The sequence below is a fragment of the Balaenoptera borealis genome (assembly GCF_965194805.1).
Source record: "Balaenoptera borealis genome assembly, chromosome: 9".
NCBI lineage: Eukaryota > Metazoa > Chordata > Mammalia > Artiodactyla > Balaenopteridae > Balaenoptera > Balaenoptera borealis.
In genome coordinates, this window is record NC_138873.1 from 91,524,464 (window position 1) to 91,541,214 (window position 16,751).

A 16,751-nucleotide genomic window follows, 5' to 3' on the forward strand; every position below is an offset into this window, starting at 1 on the left:
ATTCCATTGTGTACATGGACCACTTCTTCTTGGTGCACTCCTCTGTTGATGGACATTTTCCTTGCTTCCAAGTGTTGCCTATGGTAAATATTGCTGGAGGGCAGGATTGCCAGCCTGTGATTTGTGATTTTCATTTTCTCAGGTGATAGACCCAGCAGTGGTTATGATTGATTGACTGGTATGGTAGCTCAACGTTTACCTTTTCAAGGCACCTCAATTGTGCTCTCATTAGTGGCTCTTACCACGTCCCCCTTAGAATCGAGGGTATGCACTTCTCCACAATCACGTCAGCATTTCTTGTTTGCAGCATTTTTGTTGATGGCCATTCTGACTGGTGTGAGCTGATAGGTGTTTGTAATTTGGGTTTACATGTCTGTAAAAATTCCTACAATTCATCATTTTTCCACGCCTTTTTCTTTTCTGTTAAAAGAAAAAAGAAAAAAAGTGTGAGTATAATATACCTCTTCAAATTTTCTTTTTGGAAGGTTGCACTCTAGAATTTTTTGGTCGATTTTCGACCTCAGTATTTTTTGGAGGGCAGGTGTCATTTACAGACCTGCAATTGGTGAATATTTAGTGACCTTTTGCAGTGGGTTTAAAGCTGCTGTGGTGGGAAACGGCCACAAGGATGCAGCATTTCTCCATTCCCAAATCTGGGTACTAGGGCAGCAGAGCCGTTCTGGAAGTCGTTTGCCTAGGTTGTAAATTTGAATGGAATGTGCCAGGAAAACCCCCCATAAGTTTATGTCTCATTACTCCTAGTTCGTTGTTTTAATTTTTTCAATTGGGGTAATGGTTAGAATGTTGCTTGTCCAAGGTGTACACACTCTGGTTCATCTACATATTCTATATACCTATTTATGTAGAGATCCTCTTCCCCTGTAAATTATTACAGAGTGTTCCGTAAACCTTCCTTGCTATATGGTCGGTCTTTTTGATATATGTATATAATATGTATTTGTATACATATGGTAACGCTAATCTTCATTTATCCATTCCCCCCACCTTTCCTTTTAGATAAGCATAGTTTTTTTTAATAAGTCTGTGATTGACTTTCTCTGTGGAAATATGTTCATTTGTGTCAGTTATTAGATAACGCCTATAAGTGATATCATAGGATATAGGACTTTTGCTTTCCGACTTACCTCATGTTCTGTGATTATCTCCAAGATCATCTATGGTGCCTCAAAGAGCAGTGTTTCATTGTTTTCTATGGCTAGTATTCATTGTGTACATGGACCACTTCTTCTTTATCCTTTCATCTGTTGATGGACATTTTGGTTGGTTCACTGTCTTGTCTATGGTGAATAAGGCTGCAGTGCAGCTTTTGCAGCCCGGGTCTTCTTCATTCTGGTCTTCTCAGGTGAGAGGCCCATTGGTGCGTCTGCTGGATTGAATGGTACCTCAATTTTTCCTTTTCAACGCAGCTCCTTTCTGTTCTCATTATTAGCGTTTAACCCTTTTGCATCTCACCAGCAGCTAGAGGGTACACAGTTCTCTAAAACCTCTTCAGCATTTATTGTTTGTAGACTTTTTGCCAATGGTCAGTCGACTGGTGTGAGTTGAAAACTTTTTGTAGATTAGATTGCATGAGTCTAATACTTCCTGAGGTGGAGCTTTTATCCATTTTCCTTTCTTTAAAAAGAGAGTGAGTAAAACTTACCTCTTCATACTATCTTCTTGAAAATTTGGCCTGTTTTGAATTTTTTGTATCCATTCCCTACCTCAGCACAATTTTGAGGGCAGGTGTCCTTTACAGCCCTGAGTCCTTGTGAATGGTAAGTGACCATTAGCTGTGGGTTAAAAGCTGCTCTTGCGGGAATCGGCCACAAGGCGGCAGCATTTCTCCTTTACCAAATCTGGTTACTAGGGCAACAGAGCCTTACTGGAAGTGGTGTTCTAGGTTGTAAATTAGAATGGAATGTGCGAGGAAAAAGCCCTTTAAGTTTATGTCTCATTACTTCTTGTTGGTATTTTGAACTTAATTTTTATTTCTTATCACAGCAAACTTGATTACAATGTTTTGTTTGTTCTAGGTGTGCAAGATGTGGTTCTTTCACACATATGCATATATCTATTCTTCGGATCCTTTTCCCATGTAGGTTATGACACAATGTTGAGTAGTCTTCTCTTGGTATTGCGTAGGTCTTTGGTGATTATATATTTCACATGTGTTTGTATCTCTCTGTTAACCTCAATATGGTAATGTATCCAATCCTCACACCTTTCCATTTGGTGAACCATAAGTTTTTTTAATGAATCTATGATAGTGTTTCTCTGTGGAAATATCTTTGTTTGTATCATTTTTTAGGTAACACCTATATGTGATATGATAGGATATGTGTCTTTCGCTTTCTCACTTACTCCAAGTTGCGTGATTACTTCTAGACTCATCTATGGTGCTGCAAATGGCATTGTTTCATTTTTTCACTAGCTCCTATTCCATTTGTACAGGTAGCAGTTCTTCTTTGTCCACCCATCTGTCGGTGGACTTTTTGGTTACTTCCATATCTTGGCTATTGTAATACTATGCAATGTAGATTTGCGTGCCTGTGTCCTTCCAATTCTCTCTTCTTCGTTTATAGGTCTAGGCATAGGTCTGCTAGATCATATGGTAGCTCAATGGTTACCTTTTAAAAGCACCTCTATTCTGTTCTCCTTAGTGGCTCTTTCTAGGTAACGTCCCACTTAAAGTGGAGGGTATGTATTTCTTCCCGGCACCTTCAGCATTTATTCTTTGTAGTTTTTGCTGATGGTTATTCTGAGTGGTGTGAGCTGATACCTCTTTGTGGTTGAATTTGCATGTGTCTCATAATGCGTTGAAATTGAGCTTTAAGACATGTCCTTTTAATTTTTCCAGCTGTGATTAGAGCTTATTTCTTCAAAGTGTTTTCTTAAAGTATGTGTCACCATTTGAAATAGTTTGGCCATTATCTCCCTCAAGACATTTTGAGGGCAGGTTTCATTTACAGCCCTGAAGTACTTGTTCATATGAAGTGACCATTAGCTCAGGCTTTAAACCTGCTTTTGCAGGTAATGGCCAGAGAGCGGCAGCCTTTCTACGTTCCCCATGCTGGTACTAGGGAAACAGACCTACCGGCCAATGGTGTTCTTCGGTTATAAATTAGAGTGCAATGTGCCCGGATAAACCCACAAATGTTGATGTCTCCTTGCTTTTGTTTGTTTTTAATTTAATTTATATTTATTATTAGAGTAATATTCCATTGTGTACGTGGACCACTTCTTCTTGGTGCATTCCTCGGTTGATGGACATTTTCATTGCTTCCAAGTGCTGGCTATGGTAAATATTGCTGGCGTACAGGTTTGCCAGCCTGTGATTTTTGATTCTCATTTTCTCAGGTGATAGGCCAAGCAGTGGTTGTGATTGATTGACTGGTAGCTCAATGTTTCCCTTTTCAAAGCACCTACGTTGTGTTTTCATTAGTGGCTCTTTACATGCCCCCCCTTACAACCGAGGGTACGCATTTCTCCACACTCCCTTCACCGTTTAGTTTTGGCAGCATTTTTCCTAATGGCCATTCTGATTGCTGTGAGCTGATAGGTTTTTGTAATATGGGTATGCATGACATTAAAATTTTTAAATTCATCATATTCCTACGCCTTTTTCTTTTCTCTTAAAAGAAAAAACCGTAAGTATAATAGAGCTCTTGAAATTGACTTCTTCGAAGGTTGCCCTCTTTTGAATTTTTTTCGTCGATTTTTGACCCCAGAAATTTTTTGGAGGGCAGGTGTCATTGACAGAACTGCAAGTTGGTGAAAATTTAGTGACCTTTTGCAGTGGGTTCAAAGCTGCTGTTGTGGGAAACGTCCACAAGGAGGTAGCTTTTCTCCATTCCCCAATCTGGGTACTAGGGCAGCAGAGCCCTTCTGGAAGTCATTGTCCTAGGTTATAAATTAGAATGGAATTTGCCAGGAGAAATCCCCATAAGTTTATGTCTCATTACTTCTTCTTGGTTTTTAAAATTTTTTTAATCTGGGTAAAGTTTAGAATATTGTTTGTCCTAGGTGTACACCATCTGGTCCATTTGTACGTTATGTATGTCTATTAATGTACAGATCCTCTTCCCATGTAAAATATTACAGTGTTCCATCGACCTCCCTTGCTATATGTTCGGTCTTTTTGATACATGTATATAATATGTATTTGTATATATATAGTAACACTAATCCTCATTTCTCAATTTCCCCCCTCCTTTCCTTTTAGATGAGCATAGTTTGTTTTGTTTTCTAAGCCTGTGAGTGTCTTTCTCTTTGGAAATATATTCATCTGTGTCAGTTATTAGATAAGGCCATAAGTGATTATATCGGCTATAGGTCTTTTGCTTTCCGACCTACTTCATGTTTTGTGATTATCTCCAGGCTCATCTGTGGTGCCTCAAAGAGCAGCACTTCAGTGTTTTCCATGGCTAATATTCCATTGTGTACATGGACCACTTCTTCTTGGTGCACTCCTCTGTTGATGGACATTTTCCTTGCTTCCAAGTGTTGCCTATGGTAAATATTGCTGGAGGGCAGGATTGCCAGCCTGTGATTTGTGATTTTCATTTTCTCAGGTGATAGACCCAGCAGTGGTTATGATTGATTGACTGGTATGGTAGCTCAACGTTTACCTTTTCAAGGCACCTCAATTGTGCTCTCATTAGTGGCTCTTACCACGTCCCCCTTAGAATCGAGGGTATGCACTTCTCCACAATCACGTCAGCATTTCTTGTTTGCAGCATTTTTGTTGATGGCCATTCTGACTGGTGTGAGCTGATAGGTGTTTGTAATTTGGGTTTACATGTCTGTAAAAATTCCTACAATTCATCATTTTTCCACGCCTTTTTCTTTTCTGTTAAAAGAAAAAAGAAAAAAAGTGTGAGTATAATATACCTCTTCAAATTTTCTTTTTGGAAGGTTGCACTCTAGAATTTTTTGGTCGATTTTCGACCTCAGTATTTTTTGGAGGGCAGGTGTCATTTACAGACCTGCAATTGGTGAATATTTAGTGACCTTTTGCAGTGGGTTTAAAGCTGCTGTGGTGGGAAACGGCCACAAGGATGCAGCATTTCTCCATTCCCAAATCTGGGTACTAGGGCAGCAGAGCCGTTCTGGAAGTCGTTTGCCTAGGTTGTAAATTTGAATGGAATGTGCCAGGAAAACCCCCCATAAGTTTATGTCTCATTACTCCTAGTTCGTTGTTTTAATTTTTTCAATTGGGGTAATGGTTAGAATGTTGCTTGTCCAAGGTGTACACACTCTGGTTCATCTACATATTCTATATACCTATTTATGTAGAGATCCTCTTCCCCTGTAAATTATTACAGAGTGTTCCGTAAACCTTCCTTGCTATATGGTCGGTCTTTTTGATATATGTATATAATATGTATTTGTATACATATGGTAACGCTAATCTTCATTTATCCATTCCCCCCACCTTTCCTTTTAGATAAGCATAGTTTTTTTTTAATAAGTCTGTGATTGACTTTCTCTGTGGAAATATGTTCATTTGTGTCAGTTATTAGATAACGCCTATAAGTGATATCATAGGATATAGGACTTTTGCTTTCCGACTTACCTCATGTTCTGTGATTATCTCCAAGATCATCTATGGTGCCTCAAAGAGCAGTGTTTCATTGTTTTCTATGGCTAGTATTCATTGTGTACATGGACCACTTCTTCTTTATCCTTTCATCTGTTGATGGACATTTTGGTTGGTTCACTGTCTTGTCTATGGTGAATAAGGCTGCAGTGCAGCTTTTGCAGCCCGGGTCTTCTTCATTCTGGTCTTCTCAGGTGAGAGGCCCATTGGTGCGCCTGCTGGATTGAATGGTACCTCAATTTTTCCTTTTCAACGCAGCTCCTTTCTGTTCTCATTATTAGCGTTTAACCCTTTTGCATCTCACCAGCAGCTAGAGGGTACACAGTTCTCTAAAACCTCTTCAGCATTTATTGTTTGTAGACTTTTTGCCAATGGTCAGTCGACTGGTGTGAGTTGAAAACTTTTTGTAGATTAGATTGCATGAGTCTAATACTTCCTGAGGTGGAGCTTTTATCCATTTTCCTTTCTTTAAAAAGAGAGTGAGTAAAACTTACCTCTTCATACTATCTTCTTGAAAATTTGGCCTGTTTTGAATTTTTTGTATCCATTCCCTACCTCAGCACAATTTTGAGGGCAGGTGTCCTTTACAGCCCTGAGTCCTTGTGAATGGTAAGTGACCATTAGCTGTGGGTTAAAAGCTGCTCTTGCGGGAATCGGCCACAAGGCGGCAGCATTTCTCCTTTACCAAATCTGGTTACTAGGGCAACAGAGCCTTACTGGAAGTGGTGTTCTAGGTTGTAAATTAGAATGGAATGTGCGAGGAAAAAGCCCTTTAAGTTTATGTCTCATTACTTCTTGTTGGTATTTTGAATTTAATTTTTATTTCTTATCACAGCAAACTTGATTACAATGTTTTGTTTGTTCTAGGTGTGCAAGATGTGGTTCTTTCACACACATGCATATATCTATTCTTCTTCGGATCCTTTTCCCATGTAGGTAATGACACAATGTTGAGTAGACTTCTCTTGGTATTGCGTAGGTCTTTGGTGATTATATATTTCACATGTGTTTGTATCTCTCTGTTAACCTCAATATGGTAATGTATCCAATCCTCACACCTTTCCATTTGGTGAACCATAAGTTTTTTTAATGAATCTATGATAGTGTTTCTCTGTGGAAATATCTTTGTTTGTATCATTTTTTAGGTAACACCTATATGTGATATGATAGGATATGTGTCTTTCGCTTTCTCACTTACTCCAAGTTGCGTGATTACTTCTAGACTCATCTATGGTGCTGCAAATGGCATTGTTTCATTTTTTCACTAGCTCCTATTCCATCTGTACAGGTAGCAGTTCTTCTTTGTCCACCCATCTGTCGGTGGACTTTTTGGTTACTTCCATATCTTGGCTATTGTAATACTATGCAATGTAGATTTGCGTGCCTGTGTCCTTCCAATTCTCTCTTCTTCGTTTATAGGTCTAGGCATAGGTCTGCTAGATCATATGGTAGCTCAATGGTTACCTTTTAAAGGCACCTCTATTCTGTTCTCCTTAGTGGCTCTTTCTAGGTAACGTCCCACTTAAAGTGGAGGGTATGTATTTCTTCCCGGCACCTTCAGCATTTATTCTTTGTAGTTTTTGCTGATGGTTATTCTGAGTGGTGTGAGCTGATACCTCTTTGTGGTTGAATTTGCATGTGTCTCATAATGCGTTGAAATTGAGCTTTAAGACATGTCCTTTTAATTTTTCCAGCTGTGATTAGAGCTTATTTCTTCAAAGTGTTTTCTTAAAGTATGTGTCACCATTTGAAATAGTTTGGCCATTATCTCCCTCAAGACATTTTGAGGGCAGGTTTCATTTACAGCCCTGAAGTACTTGTTCATATGAAGTGACCATTAGCTCAGGCTTTAAACCTGCTTTTGCAGGTAATGGCCAGAGAGCGGCAGCCTTTCTACGTTCCCCATGCTGGTACTAGGGAAACAGACCTACCGGCCAATGGTGTTCTTCGGTTATAAATTAGAGTGCAATGTGCCCGGATAAACCCACAAATGTTGATGTCTCCTTGCTTTTGTTTGTTTTTAATTTAATTTATATTTATTATTAGAGTAATATTCCATTGTGTACGTGGACCACTTCTTCTTGGTGCATTCCTCGGTTGATGGACATTTTCATTGCTTCCAAGTGCTGGCTATGGTAAATATTGCTGGTGTACAGGTTTGCCAGCCTGTGATTTTTGATTCTCATTTTCTCAGGTGATAGGCCAAGCAGTGGTTGTGATTGATTGACTGGTAGCTCAATGTTTCCCTTTTCAAAGCACCTACGTTGTGTTTTCATTAGTGGCTCTTTACATGCCCCCCCTTACAACCGAGGGTACGCATTTCTCCACACTCCCTTCACCGTTTAGTTTTGGCAGCATTTTTCCTAATGGCCATTCTGATTGCTGTGAGCTGATAGGTTTTTGTAATATGGGTATGCATGACATTAAAATTTTTAAATTCATCATATTCCTACGCCTTTTTCTTTTCTCTTAAAAGAAAAAACCGTAAGTATAATAGAGCTCTTGAAATTGACTTCTTCGAAGGTTGCCTTCTTTTGAATTTTTTTCGTCGATTTTTGACCCCAGAAATTTTTTGGAGGGCAGGTGTCATTGACAGAACTGCAAGTTGGTGAAAATTTAGTGACCTTTTGCAGTGGGTTCAAAGCTGCTGTTGTGGGAAACGTCCACAAGGAGGTAGCTTTTCTCCATTCCCCAATCTGGGTACTATGGCAGCAGAGCCCTTCTGGAAGTCATTGTCCTAGGTTATAAATTAGAATGGAATTTGCCAGGAGAAATCCCCATAAGTTTATGTCTCATTACTTCTTCTTGGTTTTTAAAATTTTTTTAATCTGGGTAAAGTTTAGAATATTGTTTGTCCTAGGTGTACACCATCTGGTCCATTTGTACATTATGTATATCTATTAATGTACAGATCCTCTTCCCATGTAAAATATTACAGTGTTCCATCGACCTCCCTTGCTATATGTTCGGTCTTTTTGATACATGTATATAATATGTATTTGTATATGTATAGTAACACTAATCCTCATTTCTCAATTTCCCCCCTCCTTTCCTTTTAGATGAGCATAGTTTGTTTTGTTTTCTAAGCCTGTGAGTGTCTTTCTCTTTGGAAATATGTTCATCTGTGTCAGTTATTAGATAAGGCCATAAGTGATTATATCGGCTATAGGTCTTTTGCTTTCCGACCTACTTCATGTTTTGTGATTATCTCCAGGCTCATCTGTGGTGCCTCAAAGAGCAGCACTTCAGTGTTTTCCATGGCTAATATTCCATTGTGTACATGGACCACTTCTTCTTGGTGCACTCCTCTGTTGATGGACATTTTCCTTGCTTCCAAGTGTTGCCTATGGTAAATATTGCTGGAGGGCAGGATTGCCAGCCTGTGATTTGTGATTTTCATTTTCTCAGGTGATAGACCCAGCAGTGGTTATGATTGATTGACTGGTATGGTAGCTCAACGTTTACCTTTTCAAGGCACCTCAATTGTGCTCTCATTAGTGGCTCTTACCACGTCCCCCTTAGAATCGAGGGTATGCACTTCTCCACAATCACGTCAGCATTTCTTGTTTGCAGCATTTTTGTTGATGGCCATTCTGACTGGTGTGAGCTGATAGGTGTTTGTAATTTGGGTTTACATGTCTGTAAAAATTCCTACAATTCATCATTTTTCCACGCCTTTTTCTTTTCTGTTAAAAGAAAAAAGAAAAAAAGTGTGAGTATAATATACCTCTTCAAATTTTCTTTTTGGAAGGTTGCACTCTAGAATTTTTTGGTCGATTTTCGACCTCAGTATTTTTTGGAGGGCAGGTGTCATTTACAGACCTGCAATTGGTGAATATTTAGTGACCTTTTGCAGTGGGTTTAAAGCTGCTGTGGTGGGAAACGGCCACAAGGATGCAGCATTTCTCCATTCCCAAATCTGGGTACTAGGGCAGCAGAGCCGTTCTGGAAGTCGTTTGCCTAGGTTGTAAATTTGAATGGAATGTGCCAGGAAAACCCCCCATAAGTTTATGTCTCATTACTCCTAGTTCGTTGTTTTAATTTTTTCAATTGGGGTAATGGTTAGAATGTTGCTTGTCCAAGGTGTACACACTCTGGTTCATCTACATATTCTATATACCTATTTATGTAGAGATCCTCTTCCCCTGTAAATTATTACAGAGTGTTCCGTAAACCTTCCTTGCTATATGGTCGGTCTTTTTGATATATGTATATAATATGTATTTGTATACATATGGTAACGCTAATCTTCATTTATCCATTCCCCCCACCTTTCCTTTTAGATAAGCATAGTTTTTTTTTAATAAGTCTGTGATTGACTTTCTCTGTGGAAATATGTTCATTTGTGTCAGTTATTAGATAACGCCTATAAGTGATATCATAGGATATAGGACTTTTGCTTTCCGACTTACCTCATGTTCTGTGATTATCTCCAAGATCATCTATGGTGCCTCAAAGAGCAGTGTTTCATTGTTTTCTATGGCTAGTATTCATTGTGTACATGGACCACTTCTTCTTTATCCTTTCATCTGTTGATGGACATTTTGGTTGGTTCACTGTCTTGTCTATGGTGAATAAGGCTGCAGTGCAGCTTTTGCAGCCCGGGTCTTCTTCATTCTGGTCTTCTCAGGTGAGAGGCCCATTGGTGCGTCTGCTGGATTGAATGGTACCTCAATTTTTCCTTTTCAACGCAGCTCCTTTCTGTTCTCATTATTAGCGTTTAACCCTTTTGCATCTCACCAGCAGCTAGAGGGTACACAGTTCTCTAAAACCTCTTCAGCATTTATTGTTTGTAGACTTTTTGCCAATGGTCAGTCGACTGGTGTGAGTTGAAAACTTTTTGTAGATTAGATTGCATGAGTCTAATACTTCCTGAGGTGGAGCTTTTATCCATTTTCCTTTCTTTAAAAAGAGAGTGAGTAAAACTTACCTCTTCATACTATCTTCTTGAAAATTTGGCCTGTTTTGAATTTTTTGTATCCATTCCCTACCTCAGCACAATTTTGAGGGCAGGTGTCCTTTACAGCCCTGAGTCCTTGTGAATGGTAAGTGACCATTAGCTGTGGGTTAAAAGCTGCTCTTGCGGGAATCGGCCACAAGGCGGCAGCATTTCTCCTTTACCAAATCTGGTTACTAGGGCAACAGAGCCTTACTGGAAGTGGTGTTCTAGGTTGTAAATTAGAATGGAATGTGCGAGGAAAAAGCCCTTTAAGTTTATGTCTCATTACTTCTTGTTGGTATTTTGAACTTAATTTTTATTTCTTATCACAGCAAACTTGATTACAATGTTTTGTTTGTTCTAGGTGTGCAAGATGTGGTTCTTTCACACATATGCATATATCTATTCTTCGGATCCTTTTCCCATGTAGGTTATGACACAATGTTGAGTAGTCTTCTCTTGGTATTGCGTAGGTCTTTGGTGATTATATATTTCACATGTGTTTGTATCTCTCTGTTAACCTCAATATGGTAATGTATCCAATCCTCACACCTTTCCATTTGGTGAACCATAAGTTTTTTTAATGAATCTATGATAGTGTTTCTCTGTGGAAATATCTTTGTTTGTATCATTTTTTAGGTAACACCTATATGTGATATGATAGGATATGTGTCTTTCGCTTTCTCACTTACTCCAAGTTGCGTGATTACTTCTAGACTCATCTATGGTGCTGCAAATGGCATTGTTTCATTTTTTCACTAGCTCCTATTCCATTTGTACAGGTAGCAGTTCTTCTTTGTCCACCCATCTGTCGGTGGACTTTTTGGTTACTTCCATATCTTGGCTATTGTAATACTATGCAATGTAGATTTGCGTGCCTGTGTCCTTCCAATTCTCTCTTCTTCGTTTATAGGTCTAGGCATAGGTCTGCTAGATCATATGGTAGCTCAATGGTTACCTTTTAAAGGCACCTCTATTCTGTTCTCCTTAGTGGCTCTTTCTAGGTAACGTCCCACTTAAAGTGGAGGGTATGTATTTCTTCCCGGCACCTTCAGCATTTATTCTTTGTAGTTTTTGCTGATGGTTATTCTGAGTGGTGTGAGCTGATACCTCTTTGTGGTTGAATTTGCATGTGTCTCATAATGCGTTGAAATTGAGCTTTAAGACATGTCCTTTTAATTTTTCCAGCTGTGATTAGAGCTTATTTCTTCAAAGTGTTTTCTTAAAGTATGTGTCACCATTTGAAATAGTTTGGCCATTATCTCCCTCAAGACATTTTGAGGGCAGGTTTCATTTACAGCCCTGAAGTACTTGTTCATATGAAGTGACCATTAGCTCAGGCTTTAAACCTGCTTTTGCAGGTAATGGCCAGAGAGCGGCAGCCTTTCTACGTTCCCCATGCTGGTACTAGGGAAACAGACCTACCGGCCAATGGTGTTCTTCGGTTATAAATTAGAGTGCAATGTGCCCGGATAAACCCACAAATGTTGATGTCTCCTTGCTTTTGTTTGTTTTTAATTTAATTTATATTTATTATTAGAGTAATATTCCATTGTGTACGTGGACCACTTCTTCTTGGTGCATTCCTCGGTTGATGGACATTTTCATTGCTTCCAAGTGCTGGCTATGGTAAATATTGCTGGCGTACAGGTTTGCCAGCCTGTGATTTTTGATTCTCATTTTCTCAGGTGATAGGCCAAGCAGTGGTTGTGATTGATTGACTGGTAGCTCAATGTTTCCCTTTTCAAAGCACCTACGTTGTGTTTTCATTAGTGGCTCTTTACATGCCCCCCCTTACAACCGAGGGTACGCATTTCTCCACACTCCCTTCACCGTTTAGTTTTGGCAGCATTTTTCCTAATGGCCATTCTGATTGCTGTGAGCTGATAGGTTTTTGTAATATGGGTATGCATGACATTAAAATTTTTAAATTCATCATATTCCTACGCCTTTTTCTTTTCTCTTAAAAGAAAAAACCGTAAGTATAATAGAGCTCTTGAAATTGACTTCTTCGAAGGTTGCCCTCTTTTGAATTTTTTTCGTCGATTTTTGACCCCAGAAATTTTTTGGAGGGCAGGTGTCATTGACAGAACTGCAAGTTGGTGAAAATTTAGTGACCTTTTGCAGTGGGTTCAAAGCTGCTGTTGTGGGAAACGTCCACAAGGAGGTAGCTTTTCTCCATTCCCCAATCTGGGTACTAGGGCAGCAGAGCCCTTCTGGAAGTCATTGTCCTAGGTTATAAATTAGAATGGAATTTGCCAGGAGAAATCCCCATAAGTTTATGTCTCATTACTTCTTCTTGGTTTTTAAAATTTTTTTAATCTGGGTAAAGTTTAGAATATTGTTTGTCCTAGGTGTACACCATCTGGTCCATTTGTACGTTATGTATGTCTATTAATGTACAGATCCTCTTCCCATGTAAAATATTACAGTGTTCCATCGACCTCCCTTGCTATATGTTCGGTCTTTTTGATACATGTATATAATATGTATTTGTATATATATAGTAACACTAATCCTCATTTCTCAATTTCCCCCCTCCTTTCCTTTTAGATGAGCATAGTTTGTTTTGTTTTCTAAGCCTGTGAGTGTCTTTCTCTTTGGAAATATATTCATCTGTGTCAGTTATTACATAAGGACATAAGTGATTATATAGGCTATAGGTCTTTTGCTTTCCGACCTACTTCATGTTTTGTGATTATCTCCAGGCTCATCTGTGGTGCCTCAAAGAGCAGCGCTTCAGTGTTTTCCATGGCTAATATTCCATTGTGTACATGGACCACGTCTTCTTGGTGCATTCCTCTGTTGATGGACATTTTCCTTGCTTCCAAGTGTTGCCTATGGTAAATATTGCTGGAGGGCAGGATTGCCAGCCTGTGATTTGTGATTTTCATTTTCTCAGGTGATAGACCCAGCAGTGGTTATGATTGATTGACTGGTATGGTAGCTCAACGTTTACCTTTTCAAGGCACCTCAATTGTGCTTTCATTAGTGGCTCTTACCACGTCCCCCTTAGAATCGAGGGTACGCACTTCTCCACAATCACGTCAGCATTTCTTGTTTGCAGCATTTTTGTTGATGGCCATTCTGACTGGTGTGAGCTGATAGGTGTTTGTAATTTGGGTTTACATGTCTGTAAAAATTCCTACAATTCATCATTTTTCCACGCCTTTTTCTTTTCTGTTAAAAGAAAAAAGAACAAAAGTGTGAGTATAATATACCTCTTCAAATTTTCTTTTTGGAAGGTTGCACTCTAGAATTTTTTGGTCGATTTTCGACCTCAGTATTTTTTGGAGGGCGGGTGTCATTTACAGACCTGCAATTGGTGAATATTTAGGGACCTTTTGCAGTGGGTTTAAAGCTGCTGTGGTGGGAAACGGCCACAAGGATGCAGCATTTCTCCATTCCCAAATCTGGGTACTAGGGCAGCAGAGCCGTTCTGGAAGTCGTTTGCCTAGGTTGTAAATTTGAATGGAATGTGCCAGGAAAACCCCCCATAAGTTTATGTCTCATTACTCCTAGTTCGTTGTTTTAATTTTTTCAATTGGGGTAATGGTTAGAATGTTGCTTGTCCAAGGTGTACACACTCTGGTTCATCTACATATTCTATATACCTATTTATGTAGAGATCCTCTTCCCCTGTAAATTATTACAGAGTGTTCCGTAAACCTTCCTTGCTATATGGTCGGTCTTTTTGATATATGTATATAATATGTATTTGTATACATATGGTAACGCTAATCTTCATTTATCCATTCCCCCCACCTTTCCTTTTAGATAAGCGTAGTTTTTTTTAATAAGTCTGTGATTGACTTTCTCTGTGGAAATATGTTCATTTGTGTCAGTTATTAGATAACGCCTCTAAGTGATATCATAGGATATAGGACTTTTGCTTTCCGACTTACCTCATGTTCTGTGATTATCTCCAAGATCATCTATGGTGCCTCAAAGAGCAGTGTTTCATTGTTTTCCATGGCTAGTATTCATTGTGTACATGGACCACTTCTTCTTTATCCTTTCATCTGTTGATGGACATTTTGGTTGCTTCACTGTCTTGGCTATGGTGAATAAGGCTGCAGTGCAGCTTTTGCAGCCCGGGTCTTCTTCATTCTGGTCTTCTCAGGTGAGAGGCCCATTGGTGCGTCTGCTGGATTGAATGGTACCTCAATTTTTCCTTTTCAACGCAGCTCCTTTCTGTTCTCATTTTTAGCGTTTAATCCTTTTGCATCTCACCAGCAGCTAGAGGGTACACAGTTCTCTAAAACCTCTTCAGCATTTATTGTTTGTAGACTTTTTGCCAATGGTCAGTCGACTGGTGTGAGTTGAAAACTTTTTGTAGATTAGATTGCATGAGTCTAATACTTCCTGAGGTGGAGCTTTTATCCATTTTCCTTTCTTTAAAAAGAGAGTGAGTAAAACTTACCTCTTCATACTATCTTCTTGAAAATTTGGCCTGTTTTGAATTTTTTGTATCCATTCCCTACCTCAGCACAATTTTGAGGGCAGGTGTCCTTTACAGCCCTGAGTCCTTGTGAATGGTAAGTGACCATTAGCTGTGGGTTAAAAGCTGCTCTTGCGGGAATCGGCCACAAGGCGGCAGCATTTCTCCTTTACCAAATCTGGTTACTAGGGCAACAGAGCCTTACTGGAAGTGGTGTTCTAGGTTGTAAATTAGAATGGAATGTGCGAGGAAAAAGCCCTTTAAGTTTATGTCTCATTACTTCTTGTTGGTATTTTGAACTTAATTTTTATTTCTTATCACAGCAAACTTGATTACAATGTTTTGTTTGTTCTAGGTGTGCAAGATGTGGTTCTTTCACACATATGCATATATCTATTCTTCGGATCCTTTTCCCATGTAGGTTATGACACAATGTTGAGTAGTCTTCTCTTGGTATTGCGTAGGTCTTTGGTGATTATATATTTCACATGTGTTTGTATCTCTCTGTTAACCTCAATATGGTAATGTATCCAATCCTCACACCTTTCCATTTGGTGAACCATAAGTTTTTTTAATGAATCTATGATAGTGTTTCTCTGTGGAAATATCTTTGTTTGTATCATTTTTTAGGTAACACCTATATGTGATATGATAGGATATGTGTCTTTCGCTTTCTCACTTACTCCAAGTTGCGTGATTACTTCTAGACTCATCTATGGTGCTGCAAATGGCATTGTTTCATTTTTTCACTAGCTCTTATTCCATCTGTACAGGTAGCAGTACTTCTTTGTCCACCCATCTGTCGGTGGACTTTTTGGTTACTTCCATATCTTGGCTATTGTAATACTATGCAATGTAGATTTGCGTGCCTGTGTCCTTCCAATTCTCTCTTCTTCGTTTATAGGTCTAGGCATAGGTCTGCTAGATCATATGGTAGCTCAATGGTTACCTTTTAAAGGCACCTCTATTCTGTTCTCCTTAGTGGCTCTTTCCAGGTTACGTCCCACTTAAAGTGGAGGGTATGTATTTCTTCCCAGCACCTTCAGCATTTATTCTTTGTAGTTATTGCTGATGGTTATTCTGAGTGGTGTGAGCTGATACCTCTTTGTGGTTGAATTTGCATGTGTCTCATAATGTGTTGAAATTGAGCTTTAAGACATGTCCTTTTAATTTTTCCAGCTGTGATTAGAGCTTATTTCTTCAAAGTGTTTTCTTAAAGTATGTGTCACCATTTGAAATAGTTTGGCCATTATCTCCCTCAAGACATTTTGAGGGCAGGTTTCATTTACAGCCCTGAAGTACTTGTTCATATGAAGTGACCATTAGCTCAGGCTTTAAACCTGCTTTTGCAGGTAATGGCCAGAGAGCGGCAGCCTTTCTACGTTCCCCATGCTGGTACTAGGGAAACAGACCTACCGGCCAGTGGTGTTCTTCGGTTATAAATTAGAGTGCAATGTGCCCGGATAAACCCACAAATGTTGATGTCTCCTTGCTTTTGTTTGTTTTTAATTTAATTTATATTTATTATTAGAGTAATATTCCATTGTGTACGTGGACCACTTCTTCTTGGTGCATTCCTCGGTTGATGGACATTTTCATTGCTTCCAAGTGCTGGCTATGGTAAATATTGCTGGCGTACAGGTTTGCCAGCCTGTGATTTTTGATTCTCATTTTCTCAGGTGATAGGCCAAGCAGTGGTTGTGATTGATTGACTGGTAGCTCAATGTTTCCCTTTTCAAAGCACCTACGTTGTGTTTTCATTAGTGGCT